This window comes from Heteronotia binoei, chromosome 8 (assembly GCF_032191835.1).
Source record: "Heteronotia binoei isolate CCM8104 ecotype False Entrance Well chromosome 8, APGP_CSIRO_Hbin_v1, whole genome shotgun sequence".
NCBI classification, from domain to species: Eukaryota; Metazoa; Chordata; class Lepidosauria; order Squamata; family Gekkonidae; genus Heteronotia; species Heteronotia binoei.
Window position 1 is genome coordinate 47,184,202 of NC_083230.1, and position 21,519 is coordinate 47,205,720.

Genomic DNA, 21,519 nt, shown 5'->3' on the forward strand with positions numbered 1-21,519 from the left:
TGCAGAGGTCTATCAGTGACTATTAGCCACAGTTTATTGCTGGAATTGTCTGGGGTGAGTGATGCTCTGTATTCTTGTGCTTAACAGCACAGTGGAAGGGCTTCTAGCCCCACTGGTGGACCTCTTGATGTCATTTGGGTTTTTTGACCACTGTGTGACACAGAGTGTTGGACTGGATGGGCCATTGGCCTGATCCAACATGGCTTGTCTTATGTTCCTTCCTTCCTCATATCTTATCTTTCTTTCTCTTTTGTTCTCTCATTTGCATAATTCATTTGCATATGCCACACCCCCTGATATCATATGCAAATGAGTTGTGCTACTGAGCTCTTGTACCTTTTTTCCCTTCAAAACACCCCCTGGCTGGGGGTATATATCATTCTGCTCCCATGGAGTTCTCTCATTGGTGAGAGAGCTCTCTTAAGGTCATCTGGATTTGATGCTGTGCAAGGATCTTGTAGCACAGTCCTCCCTTTCTCACAATACGAGAACTTGTGGACATTCAATGAAATTGCTGAGTGGTAGGGTTAGATAATGTGATGCACACATTATGTCAACAAATTTGGAAAAAGCAACAGTGGCCACAGGATTGGAAAAGGTCAGTTTATATTCCAATTCCAAAGAAGGGTAATGCCAAGGAATGTTCAAACTATCGCACCATTGCACTCATTTCATATGCCAGCAAGGTCATGCTAAAAATCCTACAAGCTAAGCTTCAACAATATGTAGATCAGGAACTACCAGAAGTTCAAGCTGGGTTTCGGAGAGGTAGAGGAACTAGAGATCAAATTGCCAACATTCGCTGGATTATGGAGAAAGCACGGGAGAATCAGAAAAATGTCTATTTCTGTTTCATTGACGACGCTAAAGCCTTTGATTGTGTGGATCACAACAAACTGTGGCAAGTCCTTAAAGAGATGGGAGTACCAGACCACCTCACATGTCTCCTGAGAAACCTGTATAAGGGTCAAGAAGCAACGGTCAGAACGGGATATGGAACAACTGATTGGTTTAGAATAGGAAAAGGAGTTCGACAAGAATGTATATTGTCGCCCTGCTTATTTAATTTATATGCAGAGTACATCACGCAGAATGTTGACCAGGATGAAGCACAAACTGGAATTAAGATTGCCGGGAAAAACATCAACAACCTCAGATATGCAGATGATACCACTCTAATGGCAGAAAGTGAGGAGGACCTTAAGAACCTCTTGTTGAGGGTGAAAGAGGAGAGCACAAAAGTAGGCTTGAAACTCAATATCCAAAAAACTAATTATAGCATCCGGCCCCATCACACCATGGCAAATAGAAGGGGAAGATATGGAAATAGGGACAGATTTCACATTTTTGGGAACCAAGATCACTGCAGATGGTGACTGTAGCCATGAAATTAGAAGATGTTTGCTCCTTGGGAGGACAGTTATGACTAACCTGGGCAATGTAATAAAAAGTAGAGACATCACTTTGCCAACAAAAGTCCGTATAGTCAAAGCGATGATATTCCCAATAGTAATGTATGGCTGTGAGAACTGGACCATAAGGAAGGCCGAGCACAGAATAGATTCTTTTGAGCTGTGGGGCTGAATCTTGAGAGTCCCTTGGACTGCAAGAAGATCCAATCGGTCAGTCCTAAGGGAAATCAATGTTGACTATTCCCTGGAAGGTCAGATGCTGAAGCTGAAGCTCAAATACTTTGTCCAGCAGATGAGAAGGGAACACTCACTGGAGAAGATCCTGATGCTGGGAAAGACAGAAGGCAAAAGAAGAAGGGGATGGCAAAAGATGAGATGGCTGGACAGTGTTACTGATGTAACAAACACGAATTTGAGCAGACTTCGGAGGATGGTGGAAGACAGGTAGGCCTGGCGTGACTTTGTCCATGGGGTCGCAAAGAGTCAGACTCGACTGTGTGACTGAACAACAACAACAAAAGGGTTAGAACTTATAAAAGGAAGTACTTCTTCACCCAAAGGGTGATTAACATGTGGAATTCACTGCCACAGGAGGTAGTGGTGGCTACAAGCATAGATTGCTTCAAGAGGGGAATGAATAAGCATATGGAGCAGAGGTACATCAGTGGGTATTAGCCACAGTGTATTGTTGGAGCTCTCTGTCTGGGGCAAGCGATGCTCTGTATTCTTGGTGTTTGTGGGGGCATAGTGGAAGGGCCTCTAGCCCCACTTGTGGACCTCCTAATGGCACTTTTTTTTGTGGTCACTGTGTGACACAGAGTGTTGGACTGGATTGGCCATTGGCCTGATCCATCATGGCTTCTCTTATGTTCTTAAAAGAGCACTCCAGCACACCAGTGTCGAGCTTTGGAGGGCCACTATTGGTGTTTCCAGGGCTGCAGAAGATCATCCCCCCATTACTTTGACAATTGTAATTGATGGGCATCAGCATGTCTGCTGCAGATGCTGCTGTATATTACTATGTATAAAAACAGCAGCACAGAATTTGGGGAGCCAGTTTGGTGTAGTGGTTAAGTATGCGGACTCTTATCTGGGAGAACCAGGTTTGATTCCCCACTCCTCCACTTGCACCTGCTGGAATTGGCCTTGGGTCAGCCACAGCTCTGGCAGAGGTTGTCCTTGAAAGGGCAGCTGCTGTGAGAGTCCTCTCAGCCCCACCCACCTCACAGGGTGTCTGTTGTGGGGGAGGAAGGTAAAGGAGATTGTGAGCCACTCTGAGATTCAGATTAGAGGGCAGGATATAAATCCAATATCTTCTCTATTTCTGAAAGTAAAAAAAGGATTCAAGGGAGATATTCAAGGTTCTCAATTTGCTCTCTACAGTGATTAACCAGGATGAGTACTCAGTTTCTGATAAAAGCTGATAATTATAACTGGTAGGGTCAAGGTTATAATGTAGCCAAAGCCAATATTTAAAGGTCATAAACCACGCCCTAGTGGCCATAAGATTTTCACCACATTCCAGACATATGAGACACAAGATGGAACACCCAATATCTTCCGCAAAAAGGACAAATGTACCTGTTCAAGTGACTTACTGTATCAATCCATATAGGTACGCCATAAAGTAATTGGGGCACTATTTACAGATTTAAAACTTTTAACACAGTTGGTACATATTGATTTCCACAATCAGAAAAATAAAAATGTAACAGTGCATTGATAGTCACCTTGAAGTTGTTAAGTGTCACCTTTCATTGATTGGCCCAAGATGTAGTGGCTTGGAAATGAAGACATAAATATTTTAATTTTTTTACTTGTTTGAGCTCATGATCACCTACCCTCCAAATATGTTGCTTCCTAGATTAGAAAAAAATGAAACTTTAGATTTCTCGTAATTTAATTCTAGCTGAATTATGCGACGATAATTCCAGCAACAATTCAATAATCAAAGTAAACCAACACAGGAACAGGACAGCAGAACCGTATCATCAGCATATAACAAGATTGGTACATGAATAGAAACTAACTTAGGACAATGTCCATCAACTTGGGTCAGAAAAGGTGCACAGTCACAAAAAAAAATTAAAAAGAAGGGGTACAAGCACGCAACCTTATTTGACCCCTTTGTTAGTAGGAATTTTTGGGGTCAAACTTCCGGATGTAAAGCATCTTATCTGACATGAGGTAGTAGTATATAATCTACCAATAAGGAAAAGCAGCCTCCTTTGGCCATATTTTCCCAAAGGAGATTTCTTGAAATGAAGTCAAAAGCCCCTTTAAGGTCTAAGAAGGCCACATACAGTTTAGATCTTCTACGCCCTATATATATGTTGGTTAGGTGAGAGAGAACTAAGCGGTGATCCAATGCAGACTTTCCCTGCCTAAAACCTATTTGTTCTGGGCCAACAATTTCCTGAGTTATCAACCAGTAATTAAGTTTAATTTGTAGTAATTTAGTGCAGAGTTTGCTGATGACAGATAAAAGACTGATGGGCCTGAAATTTGAGGGATTTGAATAGTTGCCTTTCTTAAAGATATGCAGTATGATTGCATTAGTCTATGCTGCAGGCATATGACCAGTGCTATTAACAATAGTGAAAAAGATGGCCAATGGCAGGAGCCCACCATTCAGGGTCTGCTTTTAGGATTTCAGAGGGTATTGCATCAGGGCTGGGTGCTTTGCCTAATTCTAGTTGGCCAATAAGTGTTGCTACTTCTTTGGGAGTTATGGGGGGGGGGCAGTGATTTTAGTTGCAAATTTAAGGCAATGGGCAGCTTTGTGCCATCCCTATCCTAAATTCCTGTTTGCAGTCTTCTTCTTGGCTGATGATGCAGCCAAGAAATAGAAAATCTTTTAACAACATCGATTTCTTCATCATCAATCTTAAAGTTGTATAATTCCTTGTGTAATTTTTGTTTTTTTGATTTAATGTTCAGCTATAATCCTGCTTTGGCCTTTCTGTTTTAACCTTCATCAGCAGTCATTTCAAGTCTTTGCTATTTTTTGTCCGTAAATTGATGTCATCTACTTATCTCAAACTGTTAATGTTCCTTCCATCCATTTGCACTCCACCTTTATCTAATAATAATAATAATAATAATTTTTAATTTATATCCCGCCCTCCCCCACTGAAGCAGGCTCAGGGTGGCTTACATAACATAACATAATATAAATACAATATTTCCAGTAATCAAATATAAAGAAACAAATTACCCCATTAAAACATAAAAACAGAACATCAATAAAACAAATTTAAAACACAGTTCAGTTTGGTGCTACACATATAACATAGTTTGCATAGAGATGGAATACTACTTTTAAAAAGCCAGCTGGAAGAGGACGGTCTTACAGGCCCAACGGAACTGGTTAATGTCTAAATATAATTCAATTTTCCTTATTATATGTTCTGCATTTTGATCCAAGATATATGAAGATAAAATACACTCTTGTCTGACTCTTTTGCCAATTGGAAACTATTCTGTTTCTCCATATTCTGTCCTAACAATAGCTTCTTGTTCAGAGTATAGGTTGGGCATCAAAACAATCAGATGGTTAGGCACACCCATTTCTTTTAAAACCAACCATAACTTTTCATTATCTACACAGTCAGAAACTTTGATGTAATCTATTAAACACATCTCTTCTGTACAGTTCTTCAGCGTATTGTTCCTATATTTTCTTTATTTTTGTCCTGTTCAGTTAATATGTTTCCATGTTGATCGTTCAGCATGCCTAACTATGCTTTAAATTTTCTTTTGAGTTTTGGATCTTCTAGAACAAATTCTGCCCCCTTTTGTTGTTCTGTTTCTTTAAAGTGTTACTTATAATCATTCTCTTTATCTTTATGTGTTGCAGTTAGACTTCTGATTCTATTTCTTTCACTTTTGCTTCTCATCTGTCTTTAGCAATTTTAAGAATTTCATCAGCCATTCACTAAGAATTTTCATTTTTTTTTAGCTACAGAAATAGTCTTTGTGTGTTCTTCCTTGGTTTCAGCCCATAAGGGTTTTTTTGTTCATGCTCACTTGAACTCAGTAATGCAAATCTGTTCTTTACATGGATGTAAAAAGGATGTTTGGTAACAGCCTTGCTAACCTAATAAGGAGGGCTTTAAACTAAATTGTATGGGGGAGTGAGACAGTAATTCAAAGCCTCATATGATGCCAGAAACTGGGGATAAGAACATTAAAGACTTGCAGAAAGTGGCGCATACTCTATGTAATGTTAACTTGCAGGTTTCTATGTTAACTAAACCCTCGGGATGCATAAAACGTGGATTCTGATGTCTCTACACTAATGCACAGAGTATGGGAAACAAACAGGAAGAACTGGAAGTCCTAATACAGGAACTAGACTATGACATAATAGGCCTTACTGAAAATTGGTGGGATGGCACTCACAACTGGAATATTAGGATTCAGAGGTACAACTTATTTAAAAGGGACAGGCAAATGAGAAAGGGCAGAGGCAAAGCAGTATATGTGAAGGAGGTATATACTTGTGAGGAAATATGTGAATCTGATCTCTGGGTAAAAATAAAAGGAGTAAGAAATAACAGTGATATTATTGTGGGGGTCTACTATAGACCACCAAGCCAGAGGACTTGGATGAGATACTCCTACAACGGATTGCAAAGTTCTCCAAGATAAGGGATACAATGATCATGGGAGATTTCAATTACCCTGATATTTGTTGGAAGTCCAACTCTGCTAAAAATTTAAAGTCAAATAGATTCCTGACTTGTCTTGCTGACAACTTCCTTTTCCAGAAAGTGAAGAAGGAAGCAAGGGGATCTGCTATCTTGGATAGACAGAAAGAATTGATTGAAGAAGTGGAAATAGTGGGCACCCTGGGCAGTAGTGACCATACGATTTTGGAATTTACAGTCTTAGGAAGGGAAAAGCTATATGCTGATAGGTTGGACTTCAGAAAGGCAAACTTTGATAAACTTAGAACTATGCTGGGTAAAATCCCATGGTCAGAAATACTTAGGAAGAAGGGGGTTCAAGAGGGGTGGGAGTTCCTTAAAAGCAAAATACTGAAAGCGCAATCACAGACGATTCCTATGAGAAGAAAAAAATGGAAAAAGCCTAGAGAAGCTGAGTTGGCTCCATAAAGACTTGAGAAATTAAAAAGAATCCTTTAGGAATTGGAAGGAGGGCCTTATAACCAAGGATGAATATAAACAAATCACCAGTGGTTGTAGAGAAAAAGTTAGGAAATCTAAAGCTCAGTATGAGCTTAGGCTGGCCAAAGATGCTAATAACAACAAAAAAGGGTTCTTTTTTATGTTCAGAGTAAGAAAAAGAGCAAGGACATGGTAGGCCCATTGCTAGGGCAAGAAAGTGAAATTATAACAGGTAATGAAGAGAGGGCGGAACTGCTCAATTCCTACTTTTCCTCAGTCTTCTCTTCTGAGGGAAACGGTGCTCAACATGGCAAAAACAGAACATATAAGGAGGGTATGAAGTTCCAACCTAGGATCAGCATAGGAGTAGTACATAAACACCTAGTTTCTTTAAATGAAACTAAGTCCTCAGGGCCAGATGAATTGTATCTAAGGGTTCTAAAAGAGCTTGCAGATGTAATTTCTGAACCTCTGGCTAGTATTTTTGAGAATTCTTGGAGAACAAGAGAGGTGCTGGAAGATTGGAGGTGGGTGAATGTTGCCCCCATCTTCAAGAAGGCGAAAAAAGACGATCCGGGTAACTACCGACCCGTTAGTTTGACGTCTGTAACCTGGAAAAGTGTTAGAACAAATACTCAAACAGTCGGTCCTGGAACATTTAGAAAGAATGGATGTGATTACTAAGATCCAGCATGGGTTTCTTGAGAACAAGTCATGACAGACTAATCTGATCTCTTTTTTTGAGAAAGTAACTACCTTGCTGGATCCGGGGAATGCTGTAGACATTGTTTATCTTGATTTCAGTAAGGCTTTTGATAAGGTTCCACATACTATCCTTGTTGACAAGTTGGTAAAATGTGGTTTGGATCCTGTTACCATTAGGTGGATCTGTAACTGGTTGACAGATCGCACCCAAAGAGTGCTTGTGAATGGTTCCTCATCCTCTTGGAGAGGAGTGACAAGTGGAGTGCCTCAAGGATCTGTCCTGGTACCTGTTTTGTTCAACATCTTTATAAATTATTTGGATGAAGGAATAGAAGGAATCCTTATTAAATTTGCCAATGATACTGAATTGGGATGGGTTGCAAATACAGTAGAAGACAGAAACAGGATACAGGATGACCTTGACAGGCTGGAAAACTGGGCTAAAATCAGTAAAATGAATTTTAACAGGGATAAATGTAAAGTTCTGCATTTAGGTAGGAAAAATCCAATGCATGGTTATTGGATGGGGGAGACTTGTCTTAGCAGTAGTATGTGCAAAAAGGATCTAGGGGTCTTAGTGGATCATATGCTGGATATGAATCAACAGTGTGATGCGGTGGCTAAAAAGGCAAATGCAATTTTGGGCTGTATCAACAGAAGTATAGTGTCCAGATCACGTGATGTGATGGTATCGCTTTAATCTGCTCTGGTAAGACCTCACCTGGAGTATTGAGTTCTGTTTTGGGCACCACATTTTAAGAAGGATACAGACAAGCTGGAACAGGTCCAGAGGAGGGCGACGAAGATGGTGAGGGGTCTGGAGACCAAGTCCTATGAGGAAAGGTTGAAGGAGCTAGGGATGTTTAGCCTGGAGAGGAGGCAGCTGATAGGTGATATGATCACCATCTTCAAGTACTTGAAGGGTTGTTATATAGAGGATGGTGTGGAATTGTTTTCTGTTGCTCCAAAAGGTAGGACCAGAACCAATGAGTTGATATTAAATTAGAAGAGTTAGGAAGAACTTCCTGACCGTTAGAGCGATTCCTCAGTGGAACAGGCTTTTTTGGGAGGTGGTGGGCTCTCCTTCCTTGGAGGTTTTTAAACAGAGGCTAGATGGCCATCTGACAGCAATGAAGATCCTGTGAATTTAGAGGGAGGTGTTTGTGAGCTTCCTGCATTGTGCAGGGGTTGAAGTAGATGACCCTAGTGGTCCCTTCCAACTCTATGATTCTATAGTCTTGAAATCTTCAAGGAAGTTGTCCAGATTGTATTTTGGCGCTATGAATGGTTTGGTGTTTTTCTTTAGCTTTATTCTAATTTTCAATGTTAACAATTCATGGTCTGTACCACAATCAGCTTCCAGTCTTGTTTTAACAGAAAGAACAAGCTTTTCCATCTTCTGCTTCTATGTAATCTATTTCATTTCAACATTGGCCATCCTGTGATGTCCATGTATACAATTGTCTGTTCAGTTGTCTGAAACATGTGTTTGCAATTAACTTATCTGCACAGAATTCTATGAGTTGTTCTCCTGCTTAATTTCGTGTTTATAACCCAAAGTTTTCGATATGATTTGATTCTACTTCCCCACTTTTGTCTTCCAGTCACCTGTGATTATGAGCGCATCTTGTTTAGGTGAGTGATCAGTTTCTTTCTGGACAGCTTTCAATTTTTTCCTCTTCAGCATCTGTAGTTGGGACATAAACTTGAACGATTGGTATGTTGAAAGATTTGTTACATTACACTTACAGGCAGATATTGTATGCGAAAAGCATTTGACTATTAATGTACTAGAATACTGAGAAATGAAACTGAAATTGAATAAAATTTGACAAGTATCTGAACAAGTGATGATTAGCTAAGTAATGATTAGCTGTCGCCAAAATTCTTACCGGGAAATTGTGTACATCTGATTGTATTTATGGAGCACCATCATGACAGATTAATAGTGACTAAGCAGTGACATGAAAACAGGAGTAAGATTACTGGATATGGCTTTTTTGCATTCATTTAGCATTTTTCTTAGGCAAATATTTGAACTCTTGTAACATTGTCCCCAAAGCAAATTATTTTATAATTAGGAAATTATAAGGAAATCATATTGTGGCATCTGTGTAGATTTTATGGGAAACCACAGTTAACATTTTTTGTTAAAGCTGCTACACAATTATACATTAGTTCATTCTTAGGAAGGTTTTCTTCGTTTGGTCTCTGGGCTTGCATTTGCATTGCCTTCTGAGATACATATTTGCTCCGTTCCTTCTTTGATCCTGCTTGCTCTCTCTGATCCTACCAATATTTATGGTCAACTAACATTGGCTGTTTTAGTAATGCTTTTGCCCAACCTATGTTGACATGCCTGATAATTATTCTTTCTGACCTGCTTTGCTCATCAAGCCCTGGAAAACCTATCCATGTGAAGGATCATTGCATAAAAATGCTTAGGAGTTCTGTAGTACCACCACTGGAGGAGATTCTGTGAGATATGATATTTGTTCATGTGTTATCCCTAATGCACTGATATATAAATTGCTTGTTGTGCTTCAAATAGGTAATTTTTAATTTTTATTGAAGATGATGATTTTCAATTAGAGTAAAACTCCATCAGTATTTGTACAGTGTCTCACAGAAAGAAGTCCATAATGCTATTTGTAGTTTCATCAGTATGACCAAGCGTTTCCTATTTTTAAATCAGGGTTACCAGCCCCCAGGTTGGACCTGGAAATCTCCCAGAATTATAGCTGATCTTCAGGCTACAGAGATCAGTTTCCCCCAACAAAATCGCTGCGCTGAAGGGTAGACTCTATGGCATTAGGTGGACTCTATGGCACTGGGAAGGTCCTGTCCCCAAACTCTGCCCTCCTCAGGCACCATCCTTTAATCTCCAAGATTATTCCAATCTGCGGTTGGTAGACCTATACTTTGTGTTCATTGGAAGGATCATGGTAAGTTGGTAATTAGTCTGAAAGGAACTGATTAGTGTAGAGGCAGAAGTGATAAATAGAGAGTTAGCATGGCAGGGAGAGTCCGCTTGTGTTGCTGGGCAGCTGGACATGATTTTCTGGGCTCTTTTCACTTTGTGTAAGGTAGCTGGAGCCCTACCTAGTTAACCCAAGCTAGCCTCATCTTGTCAGACCTTGGAAGCTAAGCAGAGGCTGGGAGACCTCCAAGGAATACCAGGGTCATGATGCAGAGCCAAGCAATGGCAAACCACCTCTGAATGTCTTTTGCCTTGAACCCCCCCCCCCCCCCCCATATTAAAGGGACTGCACACTCTTTAAATGCCTTCCCTTCATTTGGAAATAATGATGGATAGGGGCACCTTCTTTGGGGGCTCATAAAATTAGACCCTCTGGTCCAATCTTTTTGAAACTTGAGAGATATTTTGGGGTGAGGCACTGGATGCTATGTTGAAAATGTGGTGCCTCTACCTCAAAAAATAGTCCCCCCTCCAAGCCCCAGATACCTGCTGATCAATTCTTCATTATTTCCTATGGGAATCAATCTCCATAGGGAATAACAGAGTGCCTAGCAGACATCCCCCCTCATTTTCCAGTGACCCTGAAGCGGGGGGAGGGCCTCCAAACCGAGGGTTCCCCTGCCCCCACCTGGGGATTAAGCAGCCAAAAGAGCAATGTGGAAAAGTGAAGCAGGAGTAAAGCACAAAAGCATCTATGAACACCAACCGTTCTGGAAAACTTGTGCAATAATATATTCAATACAAAAACACATATAATAAATACAAAGTTACAAATAACATTCCCCAAGACACAGTCTTAACTTATAAGTGCAAAGTTCATAAACAAAGTGAATGTCCGGGGAAAAGATCGTTCTTGGAATTCCTGCTCACGGCTTTTCGTGAAAGTCTTCCCCGGGCATTCACTTTATTTATGAACTACTTATAAGAAGATTTTGTCTTGGGGAATGTTATTTGTAACTTTGTATTTATATGTGTTTTTGTATTGACTATATTATTGCACAAGTTTTCCAGAGTGGTTGGTCGTTCGTGGATGCTTTTGTGCTTTACCCCTGCCCCACCTGGGGATTGGCAACCCTATTCACAACATTACCTAATGAACTTCTGTGGCAGACTGGTGATTTGAATCTGGGTCTCCCAGACTCTGCTTTGAAGCTCGAATTGCTATATCACACTGAATTTAATAGGGTGGCTGCTGTTAAAGAGTAGTAAGTAGCCAGGCCTAGTTGAGTTATACAAGTTGGGTGGTATCAGGTCACTCTGTGGTTATTGTTTGGCCTGGCACCAATAAGTCCTCCCTCAAAGGCCAAAACAGCCATGGAAAGGGCCCTGCTCCCTTTCCCTGCCTTTAAAAAATCAAATCTAGAATTCTGTGATTGCCTAGCAATTGCCACTGAGGGCTTCTGTTTTTTAAATCTACCGGTTTTCCTTTTATCATTTAAAAAAAATCCTTTTTTTTTTAGATTTCAGATTTTTCTGCATAGCTGGGGCATTTTTCAGGTTTATAAAAAGATCTGTCTTGCCCATTCGCATCTCAAGTCACTGGACACCAGCAGCCACTGGGCCTGCCAAGACTCCTGGGCTCTGATGCAGCTGCCACAGCTCCTTGAATCCATCATGGCTGCTGCTGGGTCTGGGTTCCACCAACAACTACAGCGAAGGTAGCTTGCACAGGGAACTATCATTACACTGGGGGGAATTTAACCCCCCCCCCAGTGTATTTTTTGTTTTTTTTTAGATCTGAAGTTTGCAGGAAAATCTGTTTAGTGACAGCATGGCCCTGATCCATAGATTTAGATATCTGCAGATGGGGGGGGGGGCACACTTCACTATTAAATATATGGATGATGATATGATGATTATGACTGTAATCCTAGGAGCATGTAATTGGGAGTCAGCCCTACTGAAATTAATGGTGCTTACTTCTGAGTACACATAATATTGCACTGTTTTAAAAATATAAATTGTAAGCTTATTCTGTGCGATCCAGTATGTTGGAACTGAATTCCTTTTGCAAATGGAGTTAATTGGAAGATTCTAGTACTTGGTAGAGTGGAGGAGAAAGAACTAGTTTAATTGAGCACAGAAAAACTATCAGTTACATGTTTTTGTTACCTGTTATATCCATGTGTTTAGCTATATCCCCATGTTGTAATATCCTGTACCGTGGAGGGTCTAAGTTAAACAAATTCTGTTTAAATTTATTTATCTTGCAAGTTTTCTTCCTGATTTAGCCGTATAGAACCTACACCGATATAGGTTATAAAAGCACCTTGCTGTAGCTCAGCGAGTCTAAGTCTGGTCAATGCTTGGTGGATAACCTCTTTGGAATTGATTCTATGCCACTGGGGGAGCCATGACAGAAGAAAAGTAGGAGATAACTGTAATAAGTTATCAGGCAAACCTTACTCACCCATCTTTCAATAGATATGCCCAGTAGTTGGTAAAACTAAGACTTTCCTCATTCCTTTGCTTTCAGTGAAGCTTGATGTCAGCTCTGAACTTTGCAAAGCCAGGATATTTATGTAAAGCTTATGGTTAAGTTCTGAATTTAAGTCATAATCCAGTAGTATACTGATTTCCTGCCAAAATCCTGGTATTTCACACCCACTCTGGTGTGTGATGGTCTCATTTAGAACAGGCTCTCAGTAGAAGGGTTAATATAGCTATATGCTGCTATCAAAGTCTGCCAGAACCTGAGCCAAGTTAGAAAGCCCCAAGATTCTGCTGACTTCAGAAGGATTAACCTGCACTCCTGGGCTGCCTCACAAATACATATGTAGCCAATATGGTACTGCTTTTTGCAACTGTGCTTTAAACAAATAACTTCCATATAGCTCCAAACTCCCTATACGTATGCTAAATACCTGCAGTATCATGTTGCTTTATTATGACTCTCTGAAGCTACTGTACACACAGAACTCCTCATAGGAATGAATGGTAGGGGGAGGATTGTTATTTCTTTTATTTAACTTAGTTTGTGTAACACTGGACACAACATGAAAATAAATATTTTAAATAAAAAATCCCATTAAAACAATAAAACTAAAAAGAAAAGAAAGAAAAAGATTTTAAATGAAAATTCCATTAAAACAATAAAACTGAAAAAGCTAAACAGAAAATTAAAGTGCTGCTTATCAAAAAAGCCCTTTAAAGGCAGACAGTAAATCAAAGGGAACCCATAAATGCTTGAAAATTAAACATCATAAAGCTGTACAAACAAGAAGCCAATCAGAATTCTGACAGCAAAGCATTCCAAAAGAAAGTCACCCTGTGCTCTGCCGTTTCATCACTATAAATAGCAGGAGACAAAACAAGTGTTCCACCAGAGAGTGAGGGGTACATCTGGAACAGGTGCTCCTTGATATATGTGGAAATTGAGGAGTTTAATAATCAATACCAGCAGGGGTTGTTTTGTAGAAAAATAGGTGGTGGAGCTCATTCAGGGATTGTTATGCAGCTGCTCCTACTCTTCAATGGACAAGGAGGTGGAACTCTCAGGAAGATTCAGGAGCTGTGCTCCTGTGAGCTTCCACTGAATCTGAGGCCTGAATACCAGCACTTTCATGTGTGCTTACATAGAATTTGGAAGCCACTACAGGCCGGTACCAGATGCTTTTTTTCATGCATGTGCATACACTCATTAATTGTATTTGTAAGTGTATTGTAGCACATTTTATATGTTCATAATTTTATCTATCTATCTATCTATCTATCTATCTATCTATCTGTCTGTCTGTCTGTCTGTCTGTCTGTCTGTCTGTCTGTCTGTCCGTCCGTCCGTCCTGCCCTTCCCAGCAAGTGGGCTTAGGGTAGGTCACGAGAAGTCATTTCCCAGTAAAAACAATATTAAAATATACAATTTAAATTCAGTTTAAAACCAGTTCAGAACAAGATAGCAGAATGGTTTGCCTCCTCCGTGGATGCTGGCTAGATGGTCAACAAGGCATACAATTCTCTAGAAGATGTTGTGCAGATCTCTTTAGAACTGTAGGGCAGTATAAGCAGGGGGGGCCAAGGTGGTTGGACATCCACCACCTCATCCAAAGGTGTGGCAGAACAGCTCAATTTTACAGTCCCTGTGGAATTGTAACAGATCTCACAGGGCCCTGATCTCAGATGGGAGCATGTTCCAGGAGGCAGAAAATGCTCTGGCCCTGGTCAAGGTTAGGTGGACATTTTTCATGCCAGGAACTACCAGAATTTGTTTTATTTATTTGTTTGTTTGTTTATAAATTAAACTTCATAGGCTGCCCTTCCCTGCAAGCAGGGCTCAGGGCAGCTAACTAAAACAAAACAAATACAAATTAAAACCAGAAATTCTAACAAGAAGAATATACTAGACTAAAACAATGTATATTCTAAGATGGCGGAAGAAATTTGTATCCAGGAGGGGCGTGTTACAGCAGGGATGGGGAGGGTGAGTGTGTCAGATCATGTGTTGTTCCATCACTACCCTCCGCCTTACATGCTATGCAGAAAGGCAGTAATTCCTGCAGGGCATGGATGTTCTCTGGCAGAGAATTCCACCAGGTGAGTGTCAGGGTCAAAAAAGCCCTGGACCTGGTTGAGGACAGCTGAACCACCCAACATTGTGCTGGATATCTTGTTGTGAACTGTGCATGGATATTTATGGTGGACTGTCCATTATCCCTCCTTAACAAAGATGTTGTATGATTGAAAAATGTAGAATACTCTGGCAATCCATGTTGAGAGTGCATTGAGACGTCTGTACACCACAACTGAAAAATTTGGGGACTTCAAAGTACCTGAAATACTTTTGTACTAGCACTTTGTCATTGTCTGAAATCATTGTGAAGCTTATAGCAATTGTTGAAAACTAATGTGTATTTGGTATACTGCTTATGTGACTTAGAATTTCATGTGTTATTTAATACTTAGAAATTGGCTATAAAGTAATTGGAAATAGTATCTGAATTGTATAAGTAATTTTGCATGGGTTTTTCTGCATTTCCAGTTTTGTGTCCAAGGTGCCAGGTTTGGCTGTGGAGAAAGGGAAAAAACCATCCCTGCCCCCTGGGCAACTTGTTTTCCTAGGTGGCTGGTGTGGTGGTTTTACTCTTTATTCTTTGCAGTCAGCCTGGTTTCCTCCTGGCACTTGAGAGCACAGAGGCTGCAAAAAAGGGTAGAGTTGGAGAAGACAGACTTCTGTTCCTGGAATGAGATCCACAGCTCAGGGATGTTCATAGCTTACCCATACCCCAGTCGTTCCAGAGTGACTATTTTAAGGTGTGAACAACCTGCATACCACAAGCCCTACCATCCAATGACCTTGCTCACTCTCCTGGAACATGGGAAGGTTGCTATATTGGGGAAGAACCACAGGTAGTAAGTCAAAGAGCCACATGTGGCTCATAAGCTACTAAGTATCACTGCTCTATATAGTTCCATTTAAGGTAATATGTGTCTCTTTGTGTGTATGTATTATTTTCCTCTTTTTTGTCTATTCTGCCATGTTAGTGCATTCCTTGTCAGAATATGTAGGACTTTAAAAAAATTATTTATTGGAAAATACACAGGGCATTTTATTCAACCAAGTGCATTACTTCTGGACAATGAAGGCAAGTGAAAGCAAATTGCAGCAGCCCACCCAGGTACCCAGGTGAACACATTAGATAAAAAACTTGGGGAAATTCCTCAGATTCTTTGAGGTTTTTTTGTGCCAGGCTGGTCTTTATTGCTGACTGGGGTCACAGGAAAATGCACATTTTAGAATGAGGTCACATTGGGTATGAGGTTTAGAACAAATTTTTGAACCACTCTGTTTAGGTTATGATGAGCCAATAAAAATAAAACAATTATCACACAATTTCAGCCTATTTTGGGAGAAGCCTGCAGCTGAAGTAAAAAATGCACATGAATACAAATACATATCATTTCTAGATTTACTAGTTTAAAATTATCCTGTGTTTTTGCCCTGACCTGGTTAGCCCCAGCAAGTCCAATCTTTTCAGATATCGGAAGCTAAGCAGGGTCAACCCTGGCAAGTATTTGGATAGAAGACCTGCAGAAAATATCAAGGTCAGGAGACAGAGGCAAGCTATCAGGCCACTTTTCTGAATGTCCTCCATGCCCCAGTAGAAGTCACCAGAGGTCACATGGACTACCAGGCATGGGCACACACACTCACACTCATACACACTGCAAACAAAAAAAGCTGGAAAAAACCCACTGTCCTGTGGTTTTCAGATAGAAATGATTTTCTTTTTTTCCCATTGAGTCTTAGTGGACTTATGGTTACCCCATGGGGTTTTCAAGGCAAGAGAAATTCAAGGCAAGAAGAAATTCAGAGGTGGTTTGCCATTGCCACCTTTTGTATCATAACCCTGGTATTTCTTCATGGTCTCCCTTCCAAATACTGACCATAGAATACAGTCAAATACAGTACACAGTATGACTATTTTTGGTTGACAAAAGCAGGGGTCCCCAACCCCCGGGCCGTGGACCGGTACAAGTCTATGGCCTGTTAGCAACCGGGCTGTGAGTTGTATAATTATTTCATTATATATTACAATGTAATCATCATCATCATCTATAGACACAAAACTGGTTTCATGTTGGGAAATCCCAGCTCCCTCATTCGTTGGGACTGGATGAGACTGCACTGCATCAGCAATTGGATAATGAAGCCTCTGTCACCAGTTTGGCTTTCCTATTGGCTCTATTCAGTGTCACCCACCCACTGTAGACTGTGAGATGCTCCTTCAGCTGCCAAAATGAACTTGCCTCAGACAGAGACACATCTCTGCTGCTTCTCCAGTATCTTCTGCAATCTTTGGCTTTCCTATTGGCTCTACTCAGTGTCACCTGCCCACTATAGAAGATGAAGAAGAAGAAGAAGAAGAAGAAGAAGAAGAGGCCTTTAGTAGTTGTAGGGGAATTCCTAAGGTGTCACTACAGGCCCCTGAGGGAGAGGCCTTTCCTCCTGGGGAATAATTGTTTCCAATCTCCAGGTGAGGGCTGGAGATCACTCAGAATTACAACTGTTCTCCAGTTGGAAGAGATCAGCTGCCCTTAAGGTGGGGGAGGAGTGAATACCTTCACTTGGGTGGGTGGGAAGACAGCAAGGGTGAGGAGGCACTAACCCAGAGGCCTTTAATACCTTTCCAGGTTGGTGGGAAATTCCTGCAGATTCTATGGTGAAGTTTGGGAAAGGCATACAATTTAGGGCTTCAGTGTGGGGTCTGCCAGATACAGGTTCTTGCTGTGGAAGCTGAATGGATGACTTTGGACCAGTCATGGGCTTCCAGCCTAACCTGCCTCACAGGATTGTTGTTCAGATCAAAGGGGGCGAGGGCAATGATGTAAGCTACTTTGGCCCCACACACACACTGTGAAGAAAGACTGTTCTTTTCCTATGTAGAGGCCGCAGGGAGGGGGAAGGCAATGGAAACCTGAAATCAGAGAGGCAAATAAAGGGATGGCTGCACCTGGGGTTGGCTAGCCTACGTCTAGCTGCTTGCTACTGTTCAGCAGTAGCCCCCCTATGACAGCCACTGTGGTATGGGAGCTAAGGCCCGCTTCGGTGGGGTAGGGTGGGATATAAATTGAAATCGAATGAAATGAAGACTTCAGAGCGGGATCTGCCAGACCCAGCCTCTTGCTATGGAAGCTGACTGGGTGATTTTGGACCAGTCAGAGACTCCTTGCCTAACCTTTCTCACAAGGTTACATGGAGAGAAAGGAGAATGATGTAAACTGCTTTTGTTCCCCCCCCCCCACACCATTGTGAAGAAAGACTGTCATGTATTCGCTGAAGCGAGGAGGAAGGCGATGGAAATCTGAAATCAGAGATGCAGATAAAGGGAAGGAGATAGGATTGCCAACTCCAGGTTAGAAAATTCCTGGAGATTTAAGGGGTGGGGTCTGGAGAGGGTGGGGTTTGAGGGGGTGGGACCTCAGACAAGTACAATGCCATCTCCTCCTAGAGAAGTACTGCTGTCAATCTCCAGGTGAGGGCTGGAGATCACTCAGTATTACAACTGTTCTCCAGATGGCAGAGATCAGCTCCCCTTGAGGTGGGGAGGGAGTGAATGCCTTCACTTGGGTAGGTGGGAAGACAACAAGGGTGAGGGGGACTCACTCAGAGCCTCTTTCTAGAGCCCATTATATTTTTTCTCCACAATGGGCCTTATTCCTAGCAATAGTAGTAGTAATAATAATAATAAGATAATGATGACGACGACATTGGATTTATATCCTGCCCTCCACTCCAAATCTCAGAGTGGCTCACTATCTCCTTTATCTTCCTCCCCCACAACAGACACTGTGTGAGGTGGGCGAGGCTGAGAGAACTCTCACAGAAGCTGCCCTTTAAAGGACAACTCTACGAGAGCTATGGCTGATCCAAGGCCATTCCAGCATCTGCAAGCGGAGGAGTGAGGAATCAAACCCGGTCTAACAACCACACCAAAATAATGTACACAATTGTATCATCCCGAAACCATGCCCTCCCTGTGAAAAATTTGTCTTCCACAAAACCATTCCTGGTGCCAAGAAGGTTGGGAACCACTGGACAAAAGGATCCAGTGAAAAGAAATTGTGAAAGTGGAACTTAGCCCTTTGTAACGGATTGCATAACGAGACTCTAGAAACTCCAATCCACATTAATTTTTATTATGTTTTAATATTTTGCATTTATATGTGCCTCTTTCCCATCCAAAATGTCTATTCAGACAGCTGGTCTAACACCTGGAGAGCATAGGCAACTTAATGCAAAAAAATTGAAAAAAAATTAATAATGAATTGCTGTATTGTCTTTTTTTCTTTCTCTTCTTTCCTATAATTTAAAAAGGAATTATTTCCATTGTACCAAGCTTATGCCCTGACCTAGATGGCCCAGTCTTGTCCAATCTTGTTAGCTCTCAGAAGATAAACAAGGCTGGCCTGGTCAGAACTTGGATAGTAGACCAGCAAGGAAGTCAAAGCTTGCTGTGCAGACACAGGGAATGGCAAATCACCTTTGTTCATCTGAAGCCAAAGGTGCGGGTAACAATACCCAAAGCTTGGGCAATAAGAGCTTAAGCTTCTAATGCAGACATAGGGATATAATTTAGTAGGCATTACAGAGACTTGGTGGGATGATTCCCATGACTGGAATGTAGTAGTAGATGGATAATAATAATAATAATAATAATAATACTTTTTATTTATATCTCGCCCTCCCCACCAGGGCAGGCTCAGGGCGGCTCACAACATATAATATACAATAAAACCATACATAGTAATTACAATTACAATAATAAAATCATCATTAAACCATTAACAACTGTATTAAAACTAACATTGTGGTGCTATAACTTAGATCTTAATAAAATTCAATGGCTGAAACATGTCCAGCAAAGCTTTCTTAGCTCGGTATTAGGTGAAGGCTATTTTGAAGAGGTAGGTCTTACAGAGGTAGGATATGAATTGTTTAAAAAAAAAACTTGAAAGATTCAAAGAGGAAGTGGAGTGGCACTGTATGTGAGGAGAGAGTTTGTTTGTCTGGAAATATTTGAGGAGGAGGATGACAGCCCAGTGGAGAATATCTGGGTGAAGATAAGGCGAGGAAGGACAAACAGCACTGTGGTTGGAGTTTGCTATATGCCTCCTGACCAGGATGAGGAAGTAGATGCTTCCCTCTTTGAACAGCTTGACAGAGTTATGGATGACTTCAGCTTCCCTGGTGTGTGCTGGGAGACAGACTCTGCAAAGCATGTACAGTCACGTCTGTTCCTGACTTGTCTGGCTGACAACTTCCTTCAAGTGGTGGAGAAAGCTATGAGTGGCTCTGCCATACTTAGTATTGACCAACAAGCAAGAGAGGGTAGATGGGGTGAAGGCAGTGGGGACCTTAGGGGGAAGTGACCATGTCCTGCTAGTATTCCTTTTGCTGTGGGGAATCAAGAAAGTTCATTGCCACATGTGTATGTTAGATTTCAGTAGGGTAGACCTTAAAAAACTTAGAGGCATGACGAGAATCATTCTATGGGCAAGACAGCTGGAAGAGAAAGGAGCAAGTGAAGAGTGGACTCTCCTAAAACAAGAGCTCTTGCAAGCTCAAGCCATCACTATTCCAACAAGAAGAAAACATGGTAGGGAATCAAAGAAGCCAATGTGGATGTGCTAAGGGAGAAAAAGAAATTTTCAAGAAATGGAGGCAAGGACATACCTCTAAATGTCTGCGGGTTGCTAGACGTTGTTGGTCAGCCATTAGAGAGGCCAAAGCTCACAGTGAACTAAAGCTGGCCAGGGAGGCTCACTACAGCAAGAAAATCTTCTTCAGATATGTGAGGACAACAAACACAAGATAAAAGAGACTTCATCCAGATTCTCCTTCACAAATATATTCCAAACTTAACAGTAATATGCATGTAATCCACTATGCATGTAATAAAGCAGATAATCAAACAAAGGGGAAAAGAGATGTAAAAATTTTAGAGATGTAGGGTCTGGTTTAGAAGTTTCATTGCATTCAACAGAAATGTACTTTGTTCTCTCCGCTAACGGCAAACAATTGGTTTCATGTTTTGTCTCCCTGCTAAGACCACCTCATTATGCTACTTTTTCAATTCCTCTTTTCATGTTCTAGTAAAAAAAAAAAAGGCATTCCTTTTACCCAAAGATGGTTAGTCTCTTGTTCTGAGGAGCTCCTAGCTGAAACTCCTAAGTTACTTGCTTTTCATCTTCTGCATTTTCATATTCTTTACCCTGCCAACATTTTAAGGACCATCGCTATGATTAGGAGGAAAACTAAAAACGCACAAACATTATTGTTACTGACAGGCTACATCTGTTGCTACATATTTCACTTGAATTCCCCCCCCCCCTTCAACTACTTATATGGAATTCTGATATCTTTTATGGAACGTCTTTTAAAGCCTATCTATTCTGTTGCTCAGAGTCTCCTAATTAGTTTGGGAATTAGCTTTGAGGAGACAGAGCAAGAGGGGGTAACTGGGATTCTCCACTTTATATGGGAATTTCCCTTTAAGAGAACTCTCAAATAAACCAGGCAGATGTTCAACTGGGAAGGTTTAATAATAAAACAAAAATGCACATAGTAAACACACACACAAGAACTAACTAAGAGAAAATCAGGGAGGGAGGGAGGAAGGAAGGATAGCTTTTGGGGGGAAGGTAATATTTACCAAAAATTGTAGAGGTCCATAAAGCAAAACAGTGTTTCATGAAGAGAACCCACAAAATGTGAATGTGGCCAAGGACACATACACTGCTATGGAACATGGTGCCATAACTTATAGGGCAAAATGTACCCTGAGACAGGCTG